The sequence below is a fragment of the Bombus terrestris genome, unplaced genomic scaffold, assembly GCF_910591885.1.
Source record: "Bombus terrestris unplaced genomic scaffold, iyBomTerr1.2, whole genome shotgun sequence".
NCBI lineage: Eukaryota > Metazoa > Arthropoda > Insecta > Hymenoptera > Apidae > Bombus > Bombus terrestris.
In genome coordinates, this window is record NW_025963551.1 from 1339387 (window position 1) to 1366687 (window position 27301).

Genomic DNA, 27301 nt, shown 5'->3' on the forward strand with positions numbered 1-27301 from the left:
TTTAGGTTGGGCTATAGTTTTCGAGCGAGCACGGCGAGCGGGGGACGCGTAAAGGTGTGTCACAATCCAACGGTTTGGCACATGGGGACATTGAAATATTCGCACCAGCCCGAGGATCCGGAAGGCTTTATCGAATTGCCTTCTGACTGAAGTTTACAGTTTATAAATAGTTTCACATAAATAGCAATATTTCCACATAGTACAGTGCAACATGAGGTCCAAAATCGCTGACAAAATTGGGTAATAACACGAAATATATGCAAGGCAATATAAGGTATATGTATAGCTTGGAAATTGTGATGGTTGCTCGCTCGCTCGTAAAAATCTAGTCCAATCTCACATCCGATCCGACACGTTCGAAAATTTGCCATAAGTCGCCTCCACATCGAATGACGAACGCAAAAGGCAGTGGTTTTAGGTTAGGCTATAGTTTTCGAGCGAGCGCGGCGTGCGAGGGACGCGTAAAGGTGTGTCACAATCCAACTGTTTGGCACATGGGGACATTGAAAAATTCGCACCAGCCCGAGGGGCCGGAAGTCTTTATCCTGTTGCCTACTGACAAAAGTTTTCAGTTTATCAATAGTTTCACATAAATAGTACTATTTCCACATAGTAAAGTGCAATGTGATGTCCGAAATGGCTGACAAAATTAGGTAATAACACGAAATATATGCAAGGCAATATAAGTTACATGTCTTGCTTGGAAATTGTGATCGTTGCTCGCTCGCTCCGCTCGCTCGTAAAAATCTAGTCCAACCTCACAACCGATCCGACACGCTCCCAAATTAGGAATAAGTCGCCTCCTTATCGAATAAAGAACGCGAGAAGGATTGGTTTTAGGTTAGGCTACAGTTTTCGAGCGAGCACGGCGAGCGAGGGACGCGTAAAGGTGTGTCACAATTCAACGGTTTGGCACATGGGGACATTGAAATATTCGCACCAGCCCGCGGAGCCGGAAGGCTTTATCTAATTGCCTACTGACTAAAGTTTACAGTTTATAAATAGTTCCACATAAATAGCAATATTTCCACATAGTACAGTGCAACATGAGGTCCGAAATCGCTGACAAAATTAGCCAATAACACGACATATATGCAAGGCAATATAAGGTATATGTATAGCTTGGAAATTGTGATCGTTGCTCGCTCGCTCCGCTCGCTCTTAAAAATTTAGTCCAATCTCACATCCGATCCGACACGTTCGCAAATTTGAAATAAGTCGCCTCCACATCGAATGACGAACGCATGAGGGATGGTTTTAGGTTAGGCTATAGTTTTCGAGCGAGCACAGCGAGCGAGGGACGCGTAAAGGTGTGACACAATCCAACGGTCTGGCACATGGGGACATTGAAATATTCGCACCAGCCCGAGGAGCCGGATGTCTTTATCCTATTGCCTACTGACAAAAGTTTAGAGTTTATCAATAGTTTCACATAAATAGTACTATTTCCACATAGTAAAGTGCAATGTGATGTCAGAAGTGTCTGACAAAATTACGTAATAACAGGAAATATATGCAAGGCTATATAAGGTATATGTATAGCTTGGAAATTGTGATCGTTGCTCGCTCGCTCCGCTCGCTCGAAAAAATCTAGTCCAACCTCACAACCGTTCCGACACACTCCCAAATTAGAAATAAGTCGCCTCCTTATCGAATGACGAACGCGAGAAGGATTGGTTTTAGGTTAGGCTACAGTTTTCGAGCGAGCACGGCGAGCGAGGGACGCGTAAAGGTGTGTCACAATCCAACGGTTTGGCACATGGGGACATTGAAATATTCGCACCAGCCCGCGGAGCCGGAAGTCTTTATCCTATTGCCTACTGTCAAAAGTTTAGAGTTTATCAATAGTTTCACATAAATAGTACTATTTCCATATAGTAAAGTGCAATGTGATGTCCGAAATGGCTGACAAAATTAGGTAATAACACGAAATATATGCAAGGCAATATAAGTTACATGTATAGCTTGGAAATTGTGATCGTTGTTCGCTCGTTGCGCTCGCTCGTAAAAATCTAGTCCAATCTCACATCCGATCCGACACGTTCGCAAATTTGAAATAAGTCGCCCCCACATCGAATGACGAACGCAAGAGGGATGGTTTTAGGTTAGGCTATAGTTTTCGATCGAGCACAGCGAGCGAGGGACGCGTATAGGTGTGTCACAATCCAACGGTTTGGCACATGGGGACATTGAAATATTCGCACCAACCCGAGGAGCCGGAAGTCTTTTTCCTATTGCATACTGACAAATGTTTACAGTTTATCAATAGTTTCACATAAATAGTACTATTTCCACATAGTACAGTGCAACATGAGGTCCGAAATCGCTGACAAAATTAGGTAATAACACGACATATATGCAAGGCAATATAAGTTACATGTATAGCTTGGAACTTGTGATGGTTGCTCGCTCGCTGCGCTCGCTCGTAAAAATCTAGTCCAACCTCACAACCGATCCGACACGGTCCCAAACTTGAAATAAGTCGCCTCTTCATTGAATGACGAACGCAAGAGTGATTGGTTTTAGGTTAGGCTATAGTTTTCGAGCGAGCACGGCGAACGAGGGACGCGTAGAGGTGTGTCATAATCCAACGGTTTGGCAAATGGAGACATTGAAATATTCGCACCAGCCCGAGGATCCGGAAGGCTTTATCTAATTGCCTACTGACTAAAGTTTACAGTTTATAAATAGTTTCACATAAATAGCAATATTTCCACATAGTACAGTGCAACATGATGTCCGAAATCGCTGACAAAATTAGGTAATAACACGAAATATATGCAAGGCAATATAAGTTACATGTATAGCTTGGAAATTGTGACCGTTGTTCGCTCGTTGCGCTCGCTCGTAAAAATCTAGTCCAATCTCACATCCGATCCGACACGTTCGCAAATTTGAAATAAGTCGCCTCCACATCGAATGACGAAAGAAAGAGGGATGGTTTTATGTTAGGATATAGTTTTCGAGCGAGCACAGCGACCGAGGGACGCGTAAAGGTGTGCCACAATCTAACGGTTTGGCACATGGTGACATTGAAATATTCGCACCAGCCCGAGGAGCCGGATGTCTTTATCCTATTGCCTACTGACAAAAGTTTACAGTTTATCAATAGTTTCACATACATAGCACTATTTCCACATAGTAAAGTGCAATGTGATGTCCGACATGGCTGACAAAATTAGGTAATAACACGACATATATGCAAGGCAATATAAGGTATATGTATAGCTTGGAAATTGTGATCGTTGCTCGCTCGCTCCGCTCGCTCGTAAAAATTTAGTCCCCTCTCACATCCGATCCGACACGTTCGCAAATTTGAAATAAGTCGCCTCCTTATCGAATAAAGAACGCGAGAAGGATTGGTTTTAGGTTAGGCTACAGTTTTCGAGCGAGCACGATGAGCGAGGGACGCGTAAAGGTGTGTCACAATTCAACGGTTTGGCACATGGGGACATTTTAATATTCGCACCAGCCCGTGGATACGGAAGTCTTTATCCTATTGCCTACTGACAAAAGTTTTCAGTTTATCAACAGTTTCACATAAATAGTACTATGTCCACATAGTAAGGTGCAATGTGATGTCCGAAATGGCTGACAAAATTAGGTAATAACACGAAATATATGCAAGGCAATATAAGTTACATGTATAGCTTGGAAATTGTGATCGTTGCTCGCTCGCTCCGCTCGCTCGTAAAAATCTAGTCCAACCTCACAACCGATCCGACACGTTCCCAAACTTGAAATAAGTCGCATCCTCATTGAATGACGAAAGCAAGAGGGATTGGTCTTAGGTTAGGCTGTAGTTTTCGAGCGAGCAAGGCGTGCGAGGGACGCGTAAAGGTGTGTCACAATCCAACGGTTTGGCACATGGGGACATTGAAATATTCGCACCAGCCCGTGGATACGGAAGTCTTTATCCTATTGCCTACTGACAAAAGTGTTCAGTTTATCAACAGTTTCACATAAATAGTACTATTTCCACATAGTAAAGTGCAATGTGATGTCCAAAATGGCTGACAAAATTAGGTAATAACACGAAATATATGCAAGGCAATATAAGTTACATGTATAGCTTGGAAATTGTGATCGTTGCTCACTCGCTCCGCTCGCTCGTAAAAATCTAGTCAAACCTCACAACCGATCCGACACGTTCCCAAACTTGAAATAAGTCGCCTCCTCATTGAATGACGAAAGCAAGAGGGATTGGTCTTAGGTTAGGCCATAGTTTTCGAGCGAGCAAGGCGTGCGAGGGACGCGTAAAGGTGTGTCACAATCCAACGGTTTGGCACATGGGGACATTGAAATATTCGCACCAGCCCGTGGATACGGAAGTCTTTATCCTTTTGCCTACTGACAAAAGTTTTCTGTTTATAAACAGTTTCACATAAATAGTACTATTTCCACATAGTAAAGTGCAATGTGATGTCCGAAATGGCTGACAAAATTAGGTAATAACACGAAATATATGCAAGGCAATATAAGTTACATGTATAGCTTGGAAATTGTGATCGTTGCTCGCTCGCTCCGCTCGCTCGTAAAAATCTAGTCCAGCCTCACTACCGATCCGACACGCTCCCAAATTAGAAATAAGTCGCCTCCTTATCGAATAACGAACGCGAGAAGGATTGGTCTTAGGTTAGGCTGTAGTTTTCGAGCGAGCAAGGCGTGCGAGGGACGCGTAAAGGTGTGTCACAATCCAACGGTTTGGCACATGGGGACATTGAAATATTCGCACCAGCCCGTGGATACGGAAGTCTTTATCCTATTGCCTACTGACAAAAGTTTTCAGTTTATCAACAGTTTCACATAAATAGTACTATTTCCACATAGTAAAGTGCAATGTGATGTCCAAAATGGCTGACAAAATTAGGTAATAACACGAAATATATGCAAGGCAATATAAGTTACATGTATAGCTTGGAAATTGTGATCGTTGCTCACTCGCTCCGCTCGCTCGTAAAAATCTAGTCAAACCTCACAACCGATCCGACACGTTCCCAAACTTGAAATAAGTCGCCTCCTCATTGAATGACGAAAGCAAGAGGGATTGGTCTTAGGTTAGGCCATAGTTTTCGAGCGAGCAAGGCGTGCGAGGGACGCGTAAAGGTGTGTCACAATCGAACGGTTTGGCACATGGGGACATTGAAATATTCGCACCAGCCCGTGGATACGGAAGTCTTTATCCTTTTGCCTACTGACAAAAGTTTTCAGTTTATAAACAGTTTCACATAAATAGTACTATTTCCACATAGTAAAGTGCAATGTGATGTCCGAAATGGCTGACAAAATTAGGTAATAACACGAAATATATGCAAGGCAATATAAGTTACATGTATAGCTTGGAAATTGTGATCGTTGCTCGCTCGCTCCGCTCGCTCGTAAAAATCTAGTCCAGCCTCACTACCGATCCGACACGCTCCCAAATTAGAAATAAGTCGCCTCCTTATCGAATAACGAACGCGAGAAGGATTGGTTTTAGGTTAGGCTACAGTTTTCGATCGAGCACGGCGAGCGAGGGACGCGTAAAGGTGTGTCACAATCCAACGGTTTGGCACATGGGGACATTGAAATATTCGCACCAGCCCGCGGAGCCGGAAGGCTTTATCTAATTGCCTACTGACTAAAGTTTACAGTTTATAAATAGTTTCACATAAATAGCAATATCTCCACATAGTACAGTGCAACATGAGGTCCGAAATCGCCGACAAAATTAGGTAATAACACGACATATATGCAAAGCAATATAAGGTATATATATAGCTTGGAAATTGTGATCGTTGCTCGCTCGCTCCGCTCGCTCTTAAAAATTTAGTCCAATCTCACATCCGATCCGACACGTTCGTAAATTTGAAATAAGTCGCGTCCACATCGAATGACGAAAGCAAGAGGGATGGTTTTAGGTTAGGCTATAGTTTTCGAGCGAGCACAGCGAGCGAGGGACGCGTAGAGGTGTGTCACAATCCAACGGTTTGGCACATGGGGACATTCAAATATTCGCACCAACCCGAGGAGCCGGAAGTCTTTTTCCTATTGCATACTGACAAATGTTTACAGTTTATCAATAGTTTCACATAAATAGTACTATTGCCACATAGTACAGTGCAACATGAGGTCCGAAATCGCTGACAAAATTAGGTAATAACACGACATATATGCAAGGCAATATAAGGTATATGTATAGTTTGGAAATTGTGATCGTTGATCGCTCGCTCCGCTCGCTCGTAAAAATCTAGTCCACCCTCACAACCGTTCCGACACACTCCCAAATTAGAAATAAGTCGCCTCCTTATCGAATGACGAACGCGAGAAGGATTGGTTTTAGGTTAGGCTACAGTTTTCGAGCGAGCACGGCGAGCGAGGGACGCGTAAAGGTGTGTCACAATCCAACGGTTTGGCACATGGGGACATTGAAATATTCGCACCAGCCCGCGGAGCCGGAAGTCTTTATCCTATTGCCTACTGTCAAAGGTTTAGAGTTTATCAATAGTTTCACATAAATAGTACTATTTCCACATAGTAAAGTGCAATGTGATGTCGGAAGTGTCTGACAAAATTACGTAATAACACGAAATATATGCAAGGCAATATAAGGTATATGTATAGCTTGGAAATTGTGATCGTTGCTCGCTCGCTCCGCTCGCTCGTAAAAATTTAGTCCAATCTCACATCTGATCCGACACGTTCGCAAATTTGAAATAAGTCGCCTCCACATCGAATGACGAACGCTAGAGGAATGGTTTTAGGTTAGATTATAGTTTTCGAGCGAGCACAGCGAGCGAGGGAAGCGTAAAGGTGTGCCACAATCCAACGGTTTGGCACATGGGGACATTGAAATATTCGCACCAGCCCAAGGAGCCGGAAGTCTTTATCCTATTGTCTACTGACAAAAGTTTTCAGTTTATCAATAGTTTCACATAAATAGTACTATTTCCACATAGTAATGTGCAATGTGATGTCCGAAATGGCTGACAAAATTAGGTAATAACACGAAATATATGCAAGGCAATATAAGTTACATGTATAGCTTGGAAATTGTGATAGTTGCTCGCTCGCTCCGCTCGCTCGTAAAAATCTAGTCCAATCTCACATCCGATCCGACACGTTCGCAAATTTGAAATAAGTCGCCTCCACATCGAACGACGAACGCAAGAGGGATGGTTTTAGGTTAGGCTATAGTTTTCGATCGAGCACAGCGGGCGAGGGACGCGTATAGCTGTGTCACAATCCAACGGTATGGCACATGGGGACATTGAAATATTCGCACCAACCCGTGGAGCCGGAAGTCTTTTTCCTATTGCATACTGACAAATGTTTACAGTTTATCAATAGTTTCACATAAATAGTACTATTTCCACATAGTAAAGTGCAATGTGATGTCCGAAATGGCTGACAAAATTAGGTAATAACACGAAATATATGCAAGGCAATATGAGTTACATGTATTGCTTGGAAATTGTGATCGTTTTTCGCTCGCTGCGCTCGCTCGTAAAAATCTAGTCCAACCTCACAACTGTTCCGACGTGTTGCCAAATTAGAAATAAGTCGCCTGCTTATCGACTAACGAAAGCGAGAAGGCTTGGTTTTAGGTTAGGCTATAGTTTTCGAGCGAGCACGGCGAGCGAGGGCCGCGTAAATGTGTGTCACAATCCAACGGTTTGGCACATGGGGACATTGAAATATTCGCACCAGCCCGAGGATCCGGATGTCTTTATCCTATTGCCTACTGACAAAGGTTTTCAGTTTATCAGTAGTTTCACATAAATAGTGTTATTTCCACATAGTAAAGTGCAATGTGATGTCCAAAATGGCTGACAAAATTAGGTAATAACACGAAATATATGCAAGGCAATATAAGTTACATGTATAGCTTGGAAATTGTGATCGTTGCTCGCTCGCTCCGCTCGCTCGTAAAAATCTAGTCCAACCTCACAACCGATCCGACACGTGCCCAAACTTGAAATAAGTCGCCTCCTCATTGAATGACGAACGCAAGAGGGATTGGTTTTAGGTTAGGCTATAGTTTTCGAGCGAGCTCGGCGAGCGAGGTACGCGTAAAGGTGTGTCACAATCCAACGGTTTGGCACATGGGGACATTGAAATATTCGCACCAGCCCGAGGATCCGGAAGTCTTTATCCTATTGCCTACTGACAAAAGTATTCAGTTTATCAACAGTTTCACATAAATAGTACTATTTCCACATAGTAAAGTGCAATGTGATGTCGGAAGTGTCTGACAAAATTACGTAATAACACGAAATATATGCAAGGCAATATAAGGTATATGTATAGCTTGGAAATTGTGATCGTTGCTCGCTCGCTCCGCTCGCTCGTAAAAATCGAATCCAACCTCACAACCGATCCGACACGTTCCCAAACTTGAAATAAGTCGCCTCCTCATTGAATGACGAAAGCAAGAGGGATTGGTCTTAGGTTAGGCTGTAGTTTTCGAGCGAGCAAGGCGTGCGAGGGACGCGTAAAGGTGTGTCACAATCCAACGGTTTGGCACATGGGGACATTGAAATATTCGCACCAGCCCGTGGATACGGAAGTCTTTATCCTATTGCCTACTGACAAAAGTTTTCAGTTTATCAACAGTTTCACATAAATAGTACTATTTCCACATAGTAAAGTGCAATGTGATGTCCGAAATGGCTGACAAAATTAGGTAATAACACGAAATATATGCATGGCAATATAAGTTACATGTATAGCTTGGAAATTGTGATCGTTGCTCGCTCGCTCCGCTCGCTCGTAAAAATCTAGTCCAACCTCACAACCGATCCGACACGTTCCCAAACTTGAAATAAGTCGCCTCCTCATTGAATGACGGAAGCAAGAGGGATTGGTCTTAGGTTAGGCCATAGTTTTCGAGCGAGCAAGGCGTGCGAGGGACGCGTAAAGGTGTGTCACAATCCAACGGTTTGGCACATGGGGACATTGAAATATTCGCACCAGCCCGTGGATACGGAAGTCTTTATCCTTTTGCCTACTGACAAAAGTTTTCAGTTTATAAACAGTTTCACATAAATAGTACTATTTCCACATAGTAAAGTGCAATGTGATGTCCGAAATGGCTGACAAAATTAGGTAATAACACGAAATATATGCAAGGCAATATAAGTTACATGTATAGCTTGGAAATTGTGATCGTTGCTCGCTCGCTCCGCTCGCTCGTAAAATCTAGTCCAGCCTCACTACCGATCCGACACGCTCCCAAATTAGAAATAAGTCGCCTCCTTATCGAATAACGAACGCGAGAAGGATTGGTTTTAGGTTAGGCTACAGTTTTCGAGCGAGCACGGCGAGCGAGGGCCGCGTAAAGGTGTGTCACAATTCAACGGTTTGGCACATGGGGACATTGAAATATTCGCACCAGCCCGCGGAGCCGGAAGGCTTTATCTAATTGCCTACTGACTAAAGTTTACAGTTTATAAATAGTTTCACATAAATAGCAATATCTCCACATAGTACAGTGCAACATGAGGTCCGAAATCGCTGACAAAATTAGGTAATAACACGACATATATGCAAAGCAATATAAGGTATATATATAGCTTGGAAATTGTGATCGTTGCTCGCTCGCTCCGCTCGCTCGTAAAAATTTAGTCCAATCTCACATCCGATCCGACACGTTCGTAAATTTGAAATAAGTCGCCTCCACATCGAATGACGAAAGCAAGAGGGATGGTTTTAGGTTAGGCTATAGTTTTCGAGCGAGCACAGCGAGCGAGGGACGCGTAGAGGTGTGTCACAATCCAACGGTTTGGCACATGGGGACATTCAAATATTCGCACCAACCCGAGGAGCCGGAAGTCTTTTTCCTATTGCATACTGACAAATGTTTACAGTTTATCAATAGTTTCACATAAATAGTACTATTGCCACATAGTACAGTGCAACATGAGGTCCGAAATAGCTGACAAAATTAGGTAATAACACGACATATATGCAAGGCAATATAAGGTATATGTATAGTTTGGAAATTGTGATCGTTGATCGCTCGCTCCGCTCGCTCGTAAAAATCTAGTCCAACCTCACAACCGTTCCGACACACTCCCAAATTAGAAATAAGTCGCCTCCTTATCGAATGACGAACGCGAGAAGGATTGGTTTTAGGTTAGGCTACAGTTTTCGAGCGAGCACGGCGAGCGAGGGACGCGTAAAGGTGTGTCACAATCCAACGGTTTGGCACATGGGGACATTGAAATATTCGCACCAGCCCGCGGAGCCGGAAGTCTTTATCCTATTGCCTACTGTCAAAGGTTTAGAGTTTATCAATAGTTTCACATAAATAGTACTATTTCCACATAGTAAAGTGCAATGTGATGTCGGAAGTGTCTGACAAAATTACGTAATAACACGAAATATATGCAAGGCAATATAAGGTATATGTATAGCTTGGAAATTGTGATCGTTGCTCGCTCGCTCCGCTCGCTCGTAAAAATTTAGTCCAATCTCACATCTGATCCGACACGTTCGCAAATTTGAAATAAGTCGCCTCCACATCGAATGACGAACGCTAGAGGGATGGTTTTAGGTTAGATTATAGTTTTCGAGCGAGCACAGCGAGCGAGGGAAGCGTAAAGGTGTGCCACAATCCAACGGTTTGGCACATGGGGACATTGAAATATTCGCACCAACCCGAGGAGCCGGAAGTCTTTTTCCTATTGCATACTGACAAATGTTTACAGTTTATCAATAGTTTCACATAAATAGTACTATTTCCACATAGTAAAGTGCAATGTGATGTCCGAAATGGCTGACAAAATTAGGTAATGACACGAAATATATGCAAGACAATATGAGTTACATGTATTGCTTGGAAATTGTGATCGTTTTTCGCTCGCTGCGCTCGCTCGTAAAAATCTAGTCCAACCTCACAACTGTTCCGACATGTTGCCAAATTAGAAATAAGTCGCCTGCTTATCGACTAACGAAAGCGAGAAGGGTTGGTTTTAGATTAGGCTATAGTTTTCGAGCGAGCACGGCGAGCGAGGGACGCGTAAATGTGTGTCACAATCCAACGGTTTGGCACATGGGGACATTGAAATATTCGCACCAGCCCGAGGATCCGGATGTCTTTATCCTATTGCCTACTGACAAAGGTTTTCAGTTTATCAGTAGTTTCACATAAATAGTGTTATTTCCACATAGTAAAGTGCAATGTGATGTCCAAAATGGCTGACAAAATTAGGTAATAACACGAAATATATGCAAGGCAATATAAGTTACATGTATAGCTTGGAAATTGTGATCGTTGCTCGCTCGCTCCGCTCGCTCGTAAAAATCTAGTCCAACCTCACAACCGATCCGACACGTGCCCAAACTTGAAATAAGTCGCCTCCTCATTGAACGACGAACGCAAGAGGGATTGGTTTTAGGTTAGGCTATAGTTTTCGAGCGAGCTCGGCGAGCGAGGTACGCGTAAAGGTGTGTCACAATCCAACGGTTGGGCACATGGGGACATTGAAATATTCGCACCAGCCCGAGGATCCGGAAGTCTTTATCCTATTGCCTACTGACAAAAGTATTCAGTTTATCAATAGTTTCACATAAATAGCAATATTTCCACATAGTACAGTGCAACATGAGGTCCGAAATCGCTGACAAAATTAGGTAATAACAAGACATATATGCAAGGCAATATAAGGTATATGTATAGCTTGGAAATTGTGATCGTTGCTCGCTCGCTCCGCTCGCTCGTAAAAATTTAGTCCCCTCTCACATCCGATCCGACACGTTCGCAAATTTGAAGTGAGTCGCCTCCACATCGAATGACGAACGCAAGAGGGATGGATTTAGGTTAGGCTATAGTTTTCGAGCGAGCACAGCGAGCGAGGGACGCGTAAAGGTGTGCCACAATCCAACGGTTTGGCACATGGGGACATTTTAATATTCGCACCAGCCCGCGGAGCCGGAAGTCTTTATCCTATTGCCGACTGACAAAAGTTTTCAGTTTATCAATAGTTTCACATAAATAGTACTATTTCCACATAGTAAAGTGCAATGTGATGTCCGAAATGGCTGACAAAATTAGGTAATAACACGAAATATATACAAGGCAATATAAGTTACATGTATAGCTTGGAAATTGTGATCGTTGCTCGCTCGCTCCGCTCGCTCGTAAAAATCTAGACCAATCTCACATCCGATCCGACACGTTCGCAAATTTGAAATAAGTCGCCTCCTCATTGAATGACGAAAGCAAGAGGGATTGGTTTTAGGTTAGGCTATAGTTTTCGAGCGAGCAAGGCGTGCGAGAGACGCGTAAAGGTGTGTCACAATCCAACGGTTTGGCACATGGGGACATTGAAATATTCGCACCAGCCCGTGGATACGGAAGTCTTTATCCTATTGCCTACTGACAAAAGTTATCAGTTTATCAACAGTTTCACATAAATAGTACTATTTCCACATAGTAAAGTGCAATGTGATGTCCGAAATGGCTGACAAAATTAGGTAATAACACGAAATATATGCAAGGCAATATGAGTTACATGTATTGCTTGGAAATTGTGATCGTTTTTCGCTCGCTGCGCTCGCTCGTAAAAATCTAGTCCAACCTCACAACTGTTCCGACATGTTGCCAAATTAGAAATAAGTCGCCTGCTTATCGACTAACGAAAGCGAGAAGGGTTGGTTTTAGGTTAGGCTATAGTTTTCGAGCGAGCACGGCGAGCGAGGGACGCGTAAAGGTGTGTCACAATCCAACGGTTTGGCACATGGGGACATTGAAATATTCGCACCAGCCCGAGGATCCGGATGTCTTTATCCTATTGCCTAATGACAAAGGTTTTCAGTTTATCAGTAGTTTCACATAAATAGTGTTATTTCCACATAGTAAAGTGCAATGTGATGTCCAAAATGGCTGACAAAATAAGGTAATAACACGAAATATATGCAAGGCAATATAAGTTACATGTATAGCTTGGAAATTGTGATCGTTGCTCGCTCGCTCCGCTCGCTCGTAAAAATCTAGTCCAACCTCACAACCGATCCGACACGTGCCCAAACTTGAAATAAGTCGCCTCCTCATTGAATGACGAACGCAAGAGGGATTGGTTTTAGGTTAGGCTATAGTTTTCGAGCGAGCTCGGCGAGCGAGGTACGCGTAAAGGTGTGTCACAATCCAACGGTTTGGCACATGGGGACATTGAAATATTCGCACCAGCCCGAGGATCCGGAAGTCTTTATCCTATTGCCTACTGACAAAAGTATTCAGTTTATCAATAGTTTCACATACATAGCACTATTTCCACATAGTAAAGTGCAATGTGATGTCCGAAATGGCTGACAAAATTAGGTAATAACAAGACATATATGCAAGGCAATATAAGGTATATGTATAGCTTGGAAATTGTGATCGTTGCTCGCTCGCTCCGCTCGCTCGTAAAAATTTAGTCCCCTCTCACATCCGATCCGACACGTTCGCAAATTTGAAGTGAGTCGCCTCCACATCGAATGACGAACGCAAGAGAGATTGGTTTTAGGTTGGGCTATAGTTTTCGAGCGAGCACGGCGAGCGGGGGACGCGTAAAGGTGTGTCACAATCCAACGGTTTGGCACATGGGGACATTGAAATATTCGCACCAGCCGGAGGATCCGGAAGTCTTTATCCTATTGCCGACTGACAAAAGTTTTCAGTTTATCAATAGTTTCACATAAATAGTACTATTTCCACATAGTAAAGTGCAATGTGATGTCCGAAATGGCTGACAAAATTAGGTAATAACACGATATATATGCAAGGCAATATAAGTTACATGTATAGCTTGGAAATTGTGATCGTTGCTCACTCGCTCCGCTCGCTCGTAAAAATCGAATCCAACCTCACAACCGATCCGACACGTTCCCAAACTTGAAATAAGTCGCCTCCTCATTGAATGACGAACGCAAGAGGGATTGGTTTTAGGTTAGGCTATAGTTTTCGAGCGAGCACGGCGAGCGAGGTACGCGTAAAGGTGTGTCACAATCCAACGGTTTGGCACATGGGGACATTGAAATATTCGCACCAGCCGGAGGATCCGGAAGTCTTTATCCTATTGCCGACTGACAAAAGTTTTCAGTTTATCAATAGTTTCACATAAATAGTACTATTTCCACATAGTAAAGTGCAATGTGATGTCCGAAATGGCTGACAAAATTAGGTAATAACACGAAATATATGCAAGGCAATATAAGTTACATGTATAGCTTGGAAATTGTGATCGTTGCTCGCTCGCTCCGCTCGCTCGTAAAAATCTAGTCCAACCTCACAACCGATCCGACACGGTCCCAAGCTTGAAATAAGTCGCCTCCTCATTGAATGACGAACGCAAGAGGGATTGGTTTTAGGTTAGGCTATAGTTTTCGAGCGAGCACGGCGAGCGAGGGACGCGTAGAGGTGTGTCACAATCCAACGGTTTGGCACATGGTGACATTGAAATATTCGCACCAGCCCGAGGAGCCGGATGTCTTTATCATATTGCCTACTGACAAAAGTTTACAGCTTATCAATAGTTTCACATAAATAGTACTATTTCCACATAGTAAAGTGCAATGTGATGTCCGAAATGGCTGACAAAATTAGGTAATAACACGAAATATATGCAAGGCAATATAAGTTACATGTATAGCTTGGAAATTGTGATCGTTGCTCGCTCGCTCCGCTCGCTCGTAAAAATCTAGTCCAACCTCACAACCGATCCGACACGTTCCCAAACTTGAAATGAGCCGCCTCCTCATTGAATGACGAAAGCAAGAGGGATTGGTTTTAGGTTAGGCTATAGTTTTCGAGCGAGCAAGGCGTGCGAGGGACGCGTAAAGGTGTGTCACAATCCAACGGTTTGGCACATGGGGACATTGAAATATTCGCACCAGCCCGTGGATACGGAAGTCTTTATCCTATTGCCTACTGACAAATGTTTTCAGTTTATCAACAGTTTCACATAAATAGTACTCTTTCCACATAGTAAAGTGCAATGTGATGTCCGAAATGGCTGACAAAATTAGGTAATAACACGAAATATATGCAAGGCAATATAAGTTACATGTATAGCTTGGAAATTGTGATCGTTGCTCGCTCGCTCCGCTCGCTCGTAAAAATCTAGTCCAACCTCACAACTGTTCCGACACGTTGCCAAATTAGAAATAAGTCGCCTGCTTATCGACTAACGAAAGCGAGAAGGGTTGGTTTTAGGTTAGGCTATAGCTTTCGAGCGAGCATGGCGAGCGAGGGACGCGTAAAGGTGTGTCACAATCCAACGGTTTGGCACATGGGGACATTGAAATATTCGCACCGGCCCGAGGATCTGGATGTCTTTATCCTATTGCCTACTGACAAAGGTTTTCAGTTTATCAGTAGTTTCACATAAATAGTGTTATTTCCACATAGTAAAGTGCAATGTGATGTCCGAAATGGCTGACAAAATTAGGTAATAACACGAAATATATGCAAGGCAATATAAGTTACATGTATAGCTTGGAAATTGTGATCGTTGCTCGCTCGCTCCGCTCACACGTAAAAATCTAGTCCAACCTCACAACCGATCCGACACGTTCCCAAACTTGAAATAAGTCGCCTCCTCATTGAATGACGAAAGCAAGAGGGATTGGTTTTAGGTTAGGCTATAGTTTTCGAGCGAGCAAGGCGTGCGAGGGACGCGTAAAGGTGTGTCACAATCCAACGGTTTGGCACATGGGGACATTGAAATATTCGCACCAGCCCGAGGATTCGGAAGTCTTTATCCTATTGCCTACTGACAAAAGTTTTCAGTTTATCAATTGTTTCACATAAATAGTACTATTTCCGCATAGTAAAGTGCAATGTGATGTCCGAAATGGCTGACAAAATTAGGTAATAACACGAAATATATGCAAGGCAATATAAGTTACATGTATAGCTTGGAAATTGTGATCGTTGCTCGCTCGCTCCGCTCGCTCGTAAAAATCTAGTCCAACCTCACAACCGATCCGACACGTGCCCAAACTTGAAATAAGTCGCCTCCTCATTGAATGACGAACGCAAGAGGGATTGGTTTTAGGTTAGGCTATAGTTTTCGAGCGAGCTCGGCGAGCGAGGTACGCGAAAAGGTGTGTCACAATCCAACGGTTTGGCACATGGGGACATTGAAATATTCGCACCAGCCCGAGGATCCGGAAGTCTTTATCCTATTGCCTACTGACAAATGTTTTCAGTTTATCAATAGTTTCACATAAATAGTACTATTTCCACATAGTAAAGTGCAATGTGATGTCCGAAATGGCTGACAAAATTAGGTAATAACACGAAATATATGCAAGGCAATATAAGTTACATGTATAGCTTGGAAATTGTGATCGTTGCTCGCTCGCTCCGCTCGCTCGTAAAAATCTAGTCGAACCTCACAACCGATCCGACACGGTCCCAAACTTGAAATAAGTCGCCTCCTCATTGAATGACGAACGCAAGAGGGATTGGTTTTAGGTTAGGCTATAGTTTTCGAGCGAGCATGGCGAGCGAGGGACGCATAGAGGTGTGTCACAATCCAACGGTTTGGCACATGGTGACATTGAAATATTCGCACCAGCCCGAGGAGCCGGAAGTCTTTATCCTATTGCCTACTGACAAAAGTTTTCAGTTTATCAATAGTTTCACATAAATAGTACTCTTTCCACATAGTAAAGTGCAATGTGATGTCCGAAATGGCTGACAGAATTAGGTAATAACACGAAATATATGCAAGGCAATATAAGTTACATGTATAGCTTGGAAATTGTGATCGTTGCTCGCTCGCTCCGCTCGCTCGAAAAAATCTAGTCCAACCTCACAACCGTTCCGACACGCTCCCAAATTAGAAATAAGTCGCCTCCTTATCGAATAACGAACGCGAGAAGGATTGGTTTCAGGTTAGGCTACAGTTTTCGAGCGAGCGCGGCGAGCGAGGGACGCGTAAAGGTGTGTCACAATCCAACGGTTTGGCACATGGGGACATTGAAATATTCGCAGCAGCCCGCCGAGCCGGAAGTCTTTATCCTATTGCCTACTGACAAATGTTTACACTTTATCAATAGTTTCACATAAATAGTACTATTTCCACATAGTAAAGTGCAATGTGATGTCCGAAATGGCTGACAAAATTAGGTAATAACACGAAATATATGCAAGGCAAGATAAGTTACATGTATAGCTTGGAAATTGTGATCGTTGCTCGCTCGCTCCGCTCGCTCGTAAAAATCTAGTCCAACCTCACAACCGATCCGACACGTTCCCAAACTTGAAATAAGTCGCCTCCTCATTGAATGACGAAAGCAAGAGGGATTGGTTTTAGGTTAGGCTGTAGTTTTCGAGCGAGCAAGGCGTGCGAGGGACGCGTAAAGGTGTGTCACAATCCAACGGTTTGGCACATGGGGACGTTGAAATATTCGCACCAGCCCGTGGATACGGAAGTCTTTATCCTATTGCCTACTGACAAAAGTTTTCAGTTTATCAACAGTTTCACATAAATAGTACTATTTCCACATAGTAAAGTGCAATGTGATGTCCGAAATGGCTGACAAAATTGGGTAATAACACGAAATATATGCAAGGCAATATAAGTTACATGTATAGCTTGGAAATTGTGATCGTTGCTCGCTCGCTCTGCTCGCTCGTAAAAATCTAGTCCAACCTCACAGCCGATCCGACACGTTCCCAAACTTGAAATAAGTCGCCTGCTTATCGACTAACGAAAGCGAGAAGGGTTGGTTTTAGGTTAGGCTATAGTTTTCGAGCGAGCAAGGCGTGCGAGGGACACGTAAATGTGTGTCACAATCCAACGGTTTGGCACATGGGGACATTGAAATATTCGCACCAGCCCGTGGATACGGAAGTCTTTATCCTATTGCCTACTGACAAAAGTTTTCAGTTTATCAACAGTTTCACATAAATAGTACTATTTCCACATAGAAAAGTGCAATGTGATGTCCGAAATGGCTGACAAAATTGGGTAATAACACGAAATATATGCAAGGCAATATAAGTTACATGTATAGCTTGGAAATTGTGATCGTTGCTCGCTCGCTCCGCTCGCTCGTAAAAATCTAGTCCAACCTCACAACCGATCCGACACGTTCCCAAACTTGAAATAAGTCGCCTCCTCATTGAATGACGAAAGCAAGAGGGATTGGATTTAGGTTAGGCTATAGTTTTCGAGCGAGCAAGGCGTGCGAGGGACGCGTAAAGGTGTGTCACAATCCAACGGTTTGGCACATGGGGACATTGAAATATTCGCACCAGCCCGAGGATACGGAGGTCTTTATCCTACTGCCTACTGACAAAAGTTTTCAGTTTATCAACAGTTTCACATAAATAGTACTATTTCCACATAGTAAAGTGCAATGTGATGTCCGAAATGGCTGACAAAATTAGGTAATAACACGAAATATATGCAAGGCAATATAAGTTACATGTATAGCTTGGAAATTGTGATCGTTGCTCGCTCGCTCCGCTCGCACGTAAAAATCTAGTCCAACCTCACAACCGATCCGACACGTGCCCAAACTTGAAATAAGTCGCCTCCTCATTGAATGACGAACGCAAGAGGGATTGGTTTTAGGTTAGGCTATAGTTTTCGAGCGAGCAAGGCGTGCGAGGGACGCGTAAAGGTGTGTCACAATCCAACGGCTTGGCACATGGGGACATTGAAATATTCGCACCAGCCCGAGGATACGGAAGTCTTTATCCTATTGCCTACTGACAAAAGTTTTCAGTTTATCAACAGTTTCACATAAATAGTACTATTTCCACATAGTAAAGTGCAATGTGATGTCCGAAATGGCTGACAAAATTAGGTAATAACACGAAATATATGCAAGGCAATATAAGTTACATGTATAGCTTGGAAATTGTGATCGTTGCTCGCTCGCTCCGCTCGCTCGTAAAAATCTAGTCCAACCTCACAACCGATCCGACACGTTCCCAAACTTGAAATAAGTCGCCTCCTCATTGAATGACGAAAGCAAGAGGGATTGGTTTTAGGTTAGGCTATAGTTTTCGAGCGAGCAAGGCGTGCGAGGGACGCGTAAAGGTGTGTCACAATCCAACGGTTTGGCACATGGGGACATTGAAATATTCGCACCAGCCCGTGGATACGGAAGTCTTTATCCTATTGCCTACTGACAAAAGTTTTCAGTTTATCAACAGTTTCACATAAATAGTACTATTTCCACATAGTAAAGTGCAATGTGATGTCCGAAATGGCTGACAAAATTGGGTAATAACACGAAATATATGCAAGGCAATATAAGTTACATGTATAGCTTGGAAATTGTGATCGTTGCTCGCTCGCTCTGCTCGCTCGTAAAAATCTAGTCCAACCTCACAGCCGATCCGACACGTTCCCAAACTTGAAATAAGTCGCCTGCTTATCGACTAACGAAAGCGAGAAGGGTTGGTTTTAGGTTAGGCTATAGTTTTCGAGCGAGCAAGGCGTGCGAGGGACACGTAAATGTGTGTCACAATCCAACGGTTTGGCACATGGGGACATTGAAATATTCGCACCAGCCCGTGGATACGGAAGTCTTTATCCTATTGCCTACTGACAAAAGTTTTCAGTTTATCAACAGTTTCACATAAATAGTACTATTTCCACATAGAAAAGTGCAATGTGATGTCCGAAATGGCTGACAAAATTGGGTAATAACACGAAATATATGCAAGGCAATATAAGTTACATGTATAGCTTGGAAATTGTGATCGTTGCTCGCTCGCTCCGCTCGCTCGTAAAAATCTAGTCCAACCTCACAACCGATCCGACACGTTCCCAAACTTGAAATAAGTCGCCTCCTCATTGAATGACGAAAGCAAGAGGGATTGGTTTTAGGTTAGGCTATAGTTTTCGAGCGAGCAAGGCGTGCGAGGGACGCGTAAAGGTGTGTCACAATCCAACGGTTTGGCACATGGGGACATTGAAATATTCGCACCAGCCCGAGGATACGGAGGTCTTTATCCTACTGCCTACTGACAAAAGTTTTCAGTTTATCAACAGTTTCACATAAATAGTACTATTTCCACATAGTAAAGTGCAATGTGATGTCCGAAATGGCTGACAAAATTAGGTAATAACACGAAATATATGCAAGGCAATATAAGTTACATGTATAGCTTGGAAATTGTGATCGTTGCTCGCTCGCTCCGCTCGCACGTAAAAATCTAGTCCAACCTCACAACCGATCCGACACGTGCCCAAACTTGAAATAAGTCGCCTCCTCATTGAATGACGAACGCAAGAGGGATTGGTTTTAGGTTAGGCTATAGTTTTCGAGCGAGCAAGGCGTGCGAGGGACGCGTAAAGGTGTGTCACAATCCAACGGCTTGGCACATGGGGACATTGAAATATTCGCACCAGCCCGAGGATACGGAAGTCTTTATCCTACTGCCTACTGACAAAAGTTTTCAGTTTATCAACAGTTTCACATAAATAGTACTATTTCCACATAGTAAAGTGCAATGTGATGTCCGAAATGGCTGACAAAATTGGGTAATAACACGAAATATATGCAAGGCAATATAAGTTACATGTATAGCTTGGAAATTGTGATCGTTGCTCGCTCGCTCTGCTCGCTCGTAAAAATCTAGTCCAACCTCACAGCCGATCCGACACGTTCCCAAACTTGAAATAAGTCGCCTGCTTATCGACTAACGAAAGCGAGAAGGGTTGGTTTTAGGTTAGGCTATAGTTTTCGAGCGAGCAAGGCGTGCGAGGGACGCGTAAAGGTGTGTCACAATCCAACGGTTTGGCACATGGGGACATTGAAATATTCGCACCAGCCCGAGGATACGGAGGTCTTTATCCTACTGCCTACTGACAAAAGTTTTCAGTTTATCAACAGTTTCACATAAATAGTACTATTTCCACATAGTAAAGTGCAATGTGATGTCCGAAATGGCTGACAAAATTAGGTAATAACACGAAATATATGCAAGGCAATATAAGTTACATGTATAGCTTGGAAATTGTGATCGTTGCTCGCTCGCTCCGCTCGCACGTAAAAATCTAGTCCAACCTCACAACCGATCCGACACGTGCCCAAACTTGAAATAAGTCGCCTCCTCATTGAATGACGAACGCAAGAGGGATTGGTTTTAGGTTAGGCTATAGTTTTCGAGCGAGCAAGGCGTGCGAGGGACGCGTAAAGGTGTGTCACAATCCAACGGCTTGGCACATGGGGACATTGAAATATTCGCACCAGCCCGAGGATACGGAAGTCTTTATCCTACTGCCTACTGACAAAAGTTTTCAGTTTATCAACAGTTTCACATAAATAGTACTATTTCCACATAGTAAAGTGCAATGTGATGTCCGAAATGGCTGACAAAATTAGGTAATAACACGAAATATATGCAAGGCAATATAAGTTACATGTATAGCTTGGAAATTGTGATCGTTGCTCGCTCGCTCCGCTCGCTCGTAAAAATCTAGTCCAACCTCACAACCGATCCGACACGTTCCCAAACTTGAAATAAGTCGCCTCCTCATTGAATGACGAAAGCAAGAGGGATTGGTTTTAGGTTAGGCTATAGTTTTCGAGCGAGCAAGGCGTGCGAGGGACGCGTAAAGGTGTGTCACAATCCAACGGTTTGGCACATGGGGACATTGAAATATTCGCACCAGCCCGTGGATACGGAAGTCTTTATCCTATTGCCTACTGACAAAAGTTTTCAGTTTATCAACAGTTTCACATAAATAGTACTATTTCCACATAGTAAAGTGCAATGTGATGTCCGAAATGGCTGACAAAATTGGGTAATAACACGAAATATATGCAAGGCAATATAAGTTACATGTATAGCTTGGAAATTGTGATCGTTGCTCGCTCGCTCCGCTCGCTCGTAAAAATCTAGTCCAACCTCACAACCGATCCGACACGTTCCCAAACTTGAAATAAGTCGCCTCCTCATTGAATGACGAAAGCAAGAGGGATTGGTTTTAGGTTAGGCTATAGTTTTCGAGCGAGCTCGGCGAGCGAGGTACGCGAAAAGGTGTGTCACAATCCAACGGTTTGGCACATGGGGACATTGAAATATTCGCACCAGCCCGAGGATCCGGAAGTCTTTATCCTATTGCCTACTGACAAAAGTTTTCAGTTTATCAATAGTTTCACATAAATAGTACTATTTCCACAAAGTAAAGTGCAATGTGATGTCCGAAATGGCTGACAAAATTAGGTAATAACACGAAATATATGCAAGGCAATATAAGTTACATGTATAGCTTGGAAATTGTGATCGTTGCTCGCTCGCTCCGCTCGCTCGTAAAAATCTAGTCCAACCTCACAACCGATCCGACACGTTCCCAAACTTGAAATAAGTCGCCTCCTCATTGAATGACGAAAGCAAGAGGGATTGGTTTTAGGTTAGGCTATAGTTTTCGAGCGAGCAAGGCGTGCGAGGGACACGTAAATGTGTGTCACAATCCAACGGTTTGGCACATGGGGACATTGAAATATTCGCACCAGCCCGTGGATACGGAAGTCTTTATCCTATTGCCTACTGACAAAAGTTTTCAGTTTATCAACAGTTTCACATAAATAGTACTATTTCCACATAGTAAAGTGCAATGTGATGTCCGAAATGGCTGACAAAATTGGGTAATAACACGAAATATATGCAAGGCAATATAAGTTACATGTATAGCTTGGAAATTGTGATCGTTGCTCGCTCGCTCCGCTCGCTCGTAAAAATCTAGTCCAACCTCACAACCGATCCGACACGTTCCCAAACTTGAAATAAGTCGCCTCCTCATTGAATGACGAAAGCAAGAGGGATTGGTTTTAGGTTAGGCTATAGTTTTCGAGCGAGCAAGGCGTGCGAGGGACGCGTAAAGGTATGTCACAATCCAACGGTTTGGCACATGGGGACATTGAAATATTCGCACCAGCCCGAGGATACGGAGGTCTTTATCCTACTGCCTGCTGACAAAAGTTTTCAGTTTATCAACAGTTTCACATAAATAGTACTATTTCCACATAGTAAAGTGCAATGTGATGTCCGAAATGGCTGACAAAATTAGGTAATAACACGAAATATATGCAAGGCAATATAAGTTACATGTATAGCTTGGAAATTGTGATCGTTGCTCGCTCGCTCCGCTCGCACGTAAAAATCTAGTCCAACCTCACAACCGATCCGACACGTGCCCAAACTTGAAATAAGTCGCCTCCTCATTGAATGACGAACGCAAGAGGGATTGGTTTTAGGTTAGGCTATAGTTTTCGAGCGAGCAAGGCGTGCGAGGGACGCGTAAAGGTGTGTCACAATCCAACGGCTTGGCACATGGGGACATTGAAATATTCGCACCAGCCCGAGGATACGGAAGTCTTTATCCTACTGCCTACTGACAAAAGTTTTCAGTTTATCAACAGTTTCACATAAATAGTACTATTTCCACATAGTAAAGTGCAATGTGATGTCCGAAATGGCTGACAAAATTAGGTAATAACACGAAATATATGCAAGGCAATATAAGTTACATGTATAGCTTGGAAATTGTGATCGTTGCTCGCTCGCTCCGCTCGCTCGTAAAAATCTAGTCCAACCTCACAACCGATCCGACACGTTCCCAAACTTGAAATAAGTCGCCTCCTCATTGAATGACGAAAGCAAGAGGGATTGGTTTTAGGTTAGGCTATAGTTTTCGAGCGAGCAAGGCGTGCGAGGGAGGCGTAAAGGTGTGTCACAATCCAACGGTTTGGCACATGGGGACATTGAAATATTCGCACCAGCCCGTGGATACGGAAGTCTTTATCCTATTGCCTACTGACAAAAGTTTTCAGTTTATCAACAGTTTCACATAAATAGTACTATTTCCACATAGTAAAGTGCAATGTGATGTCCGAAATGGCTGACAAAATTGGGTAATAACACGAAATATATGCAAGGCAATATAAGTTACATGTATAGCTTGGAAATTGTGATCGTTGCTCGCTCGCTCCGCTCGCACGTAAAAATCTAGTCCAACCTCACAACCGATCCGACACGTGCCCAAACTTGAAATAAGTCGCCTCCTCATTGAATGACGAACGCAAGAGGGATTGGTTTTAGGTTAGGCTATAGTTTTCGAGCGAGCAAGGCGTGCGAGGGACGCGTAAAGGTGTGTCACAATCCAACGGCTTGGCACATGGGGACATTGAAATATTCGCACCAGCCCGAGGATACGGAAGTCTTTATCCTACTGCCTACTGACAAAAGTTTTCAGTTTATCAACAGTTTCACATAAATAGTACTATTTCCACATAGTAAAGTGCAATGTGATGTCCGAAATGGCTGACAAAATTAGGTAATAACACGAAATATATGCAAGGCAATATAAGTTACATGTATAGCTTGGAAATTGTGATCGTTGCTCGCTCGCTCCGCTCGCTCGTAAAAATCTAGTCCAACCTCACAACCGATCCGACACGTTCCCAAACTTGAAATAAGTCGCCTCCTCATTGAATGACGAAAGCAAGAGGGATTGGTTTTAGGTTAGGCTATAGTTTTCGAGCGAGCTCGGCGAGCGAGGTACGCGAAAAGGTGTGTCACAATCCAACGGTTTGGCACATGGGGACATTGAAATATTCGCACCAGCCCGAGGATCCGGAAGTCTTTATCCTATTGCCTACTGACAAAAGTTTTCAGTTTATCAATAGTTTCACATAAATAGTACTATTTCCACAAAGTAAAGTGCAATGTGATGTCCGAAATGGCTGACAAAATTAGGTAATAACACGAAATATATGCAAGGCAATATAAGTTACATGTATAGCTTGGAAATTGTGATCGTTGCTCGCTCGCTCCGCTCGCTCGTAAAAATCTAGTCCAACCTCACAACCGATCCGACACGTTCCCAAACTTGAAATAAGTCGCCTCCTCATTGAATGACGAAAGCAAGAGGGATTGGTTTTAGGTTAGGCTATAGTTTTCGAGCGAGCAAGGCGTGCGAGGGACACGTAAATGTGTGTCACAATCCAACGGTTTGGCACATGGGGACATTGAAATATTCGCACCAGCCCGTGGATACGGAAGTCTTTATCCTATTGCCTACTGACAAAAGTTTTCAGTTTATCAACAGTTTCACATAAATGGTACTATTTCCACATAGAAAAGTGCAATGTGATGTCCGAAATGGCTGACAAAATTGGGTAATAACACGAAATATATGCAAGGCAATATAAGTTACATGTATAGCTTGGAAATTGTGATCGTTGCTCGCTCGCTCCGCTCGCTCGTAAAAATCTAGTCCAACCTCACAACCGATCCGACACGTTCCCAAACTTGAAATAAGTCGCCTCCTCATTGAATGACGAAAGCAAGAGGGATTGGTTTTAGGTTAGGCTATAGTTTTCGAGCGAGCAAGGCGTGCGAGGGACGCGTAAAGGTATGTCACAATCCAACGGTTTGGCACATGGGGACATTGAAATATTCGCACCAGCCCGAGGATACGGAGGTCTTTATCCTACTGCCTGCTGACAAAAGTTTTCAGTTTATCAACAGTTTCACATAAATAGTACTATTTCCACATAGTAAAGTGCAATGTGATGTCCGAAATGGCTGACAAAATTAGGTAATAACACGAAATATATGCAAGGCAATATAAGTTACATGTATAGCTTGGAAATTGTGATCGTTGCTCGCTCGCTCCGCTCGCACGTAAAAATCTAGTCCAACCTCACAACCGATCCGACACGTGCCCAAACTTGAAATAAGTCGCCTCCTCATTGAATGACGAACGCAAGAGGGATTGGTTTTAGGTTAGGCTATAGTTTTCGAGCGAGCAAGGCGTGCGAGGGACGCGTAAAGGTGTGTCACAATCCAACGGTTTGGCACATGGGGACATTGAAATATTCGCACCAGCCCGAGGATCCGGAAGTCTTTATCCTATTGCCTACTGACAAAAGTTTTCAGTTTATCAATAGTTTCACATAAATAGTACTATTTCCACAAAGTAAAGTGCAATGTGATGTCCGAAATGGCTGACAAAATTAGGTAATAACACGAAATATATGCAAGGCAATATAAGTTACATGTATAGCTTGGAAATTGTGATCGTTGCTCGCTCGCTCCGCTCGCTCGTAAAAATCTAGTCCAACCTCACAACCGATCCGACACGTTCCCAAACTTGAAATAAGTCGCCTCCTCATTGAATGACGAAAGCAAGAGGGATTGGTTTTAGGTTAGGCTATAGTTTTCGAGCGAGCAAGGCGTGCGAGGGACACGTAAATGTGTGTCACAATCCAACGGTTTGGCACATGGGGACATTGAAATATTCGCACCAGCCCGTGGATACGGAAGTCTTTATCCTATTGCCTACTGACAAAAGTTTTCAGTTTATCAACAGTTTCACATAAATGGTACTATTTCCACATAGAAAAGTGCAATGTGATGTCCGAAATGGCTGACAAAATTGGGTAATAACACGAAATATATGCAAGGCAATATAAGTTACATGTATAGCTTGGAAATTGTGATCGTTGCTCGCTCGCTCCGCTCGCTCGTAAAAATCTAGTCCAACCTCACAACCGATCCGACACGTTCCCAAACTTGAAATAAGTCGCCTCCTCATTGAATGACGAAAGCAAGAGGGATTGGTTTTAGGTTAGGCTATAGTTTTCGAGCGAGCAAGGCGTGCGAGGGACGCGTAAAGGTATGTCACAATCCAACGGTTTGGCACATGGGGACATTGAAATATTCGCACCAGCCCGAGGATACGGAGGTCTTTATCCTACTGCCTGCTGACAAAAGTTTTCAGTTTATCAACAGTTTCACATAAATAGTACTATTTCCACATAGTAAAGTGCAATGTGATGTCCGAAATGGCTGACAAAATTAGGTAATAACACGAAATATATGCAAGGCAATATAAGTTACATGTATAGCTTGGAAATTGTGATCGTTGCTCGCTCGCTCCGCTCGCACGTAAAAATCTAGTCCAACCTCACAACCGATCCGACACGTGCCCAAACTTGAAATAAGTCGCCTCCTCATTGAATGACGAACGCAAGAGGGATTGGTTTTAGGTTAGGCTATAGTTTTCGAGCGAGCAAGGCGTGCGAGGGACGCGTAAAGGTGTGTCACAATCCAACGGTTTGGCACATGGGGACATTGAAATATTCGCACCAGCCCGAGGATCCGGAAGTCTTTATCCTATTGCCTACTGACAAAAGTTTTCAGTTTATCAATAGTTTCACATAAATAGTACTATTTCCACAAAGTAAAGTGCAATGTGATGTCCGAAATGGCTGACAAAATTAGGTAATAACACGAAATATATGCAAGGCAATATAAGTTACATGTATAGCTTGGAAATTGTGATCGTTGCTCGCT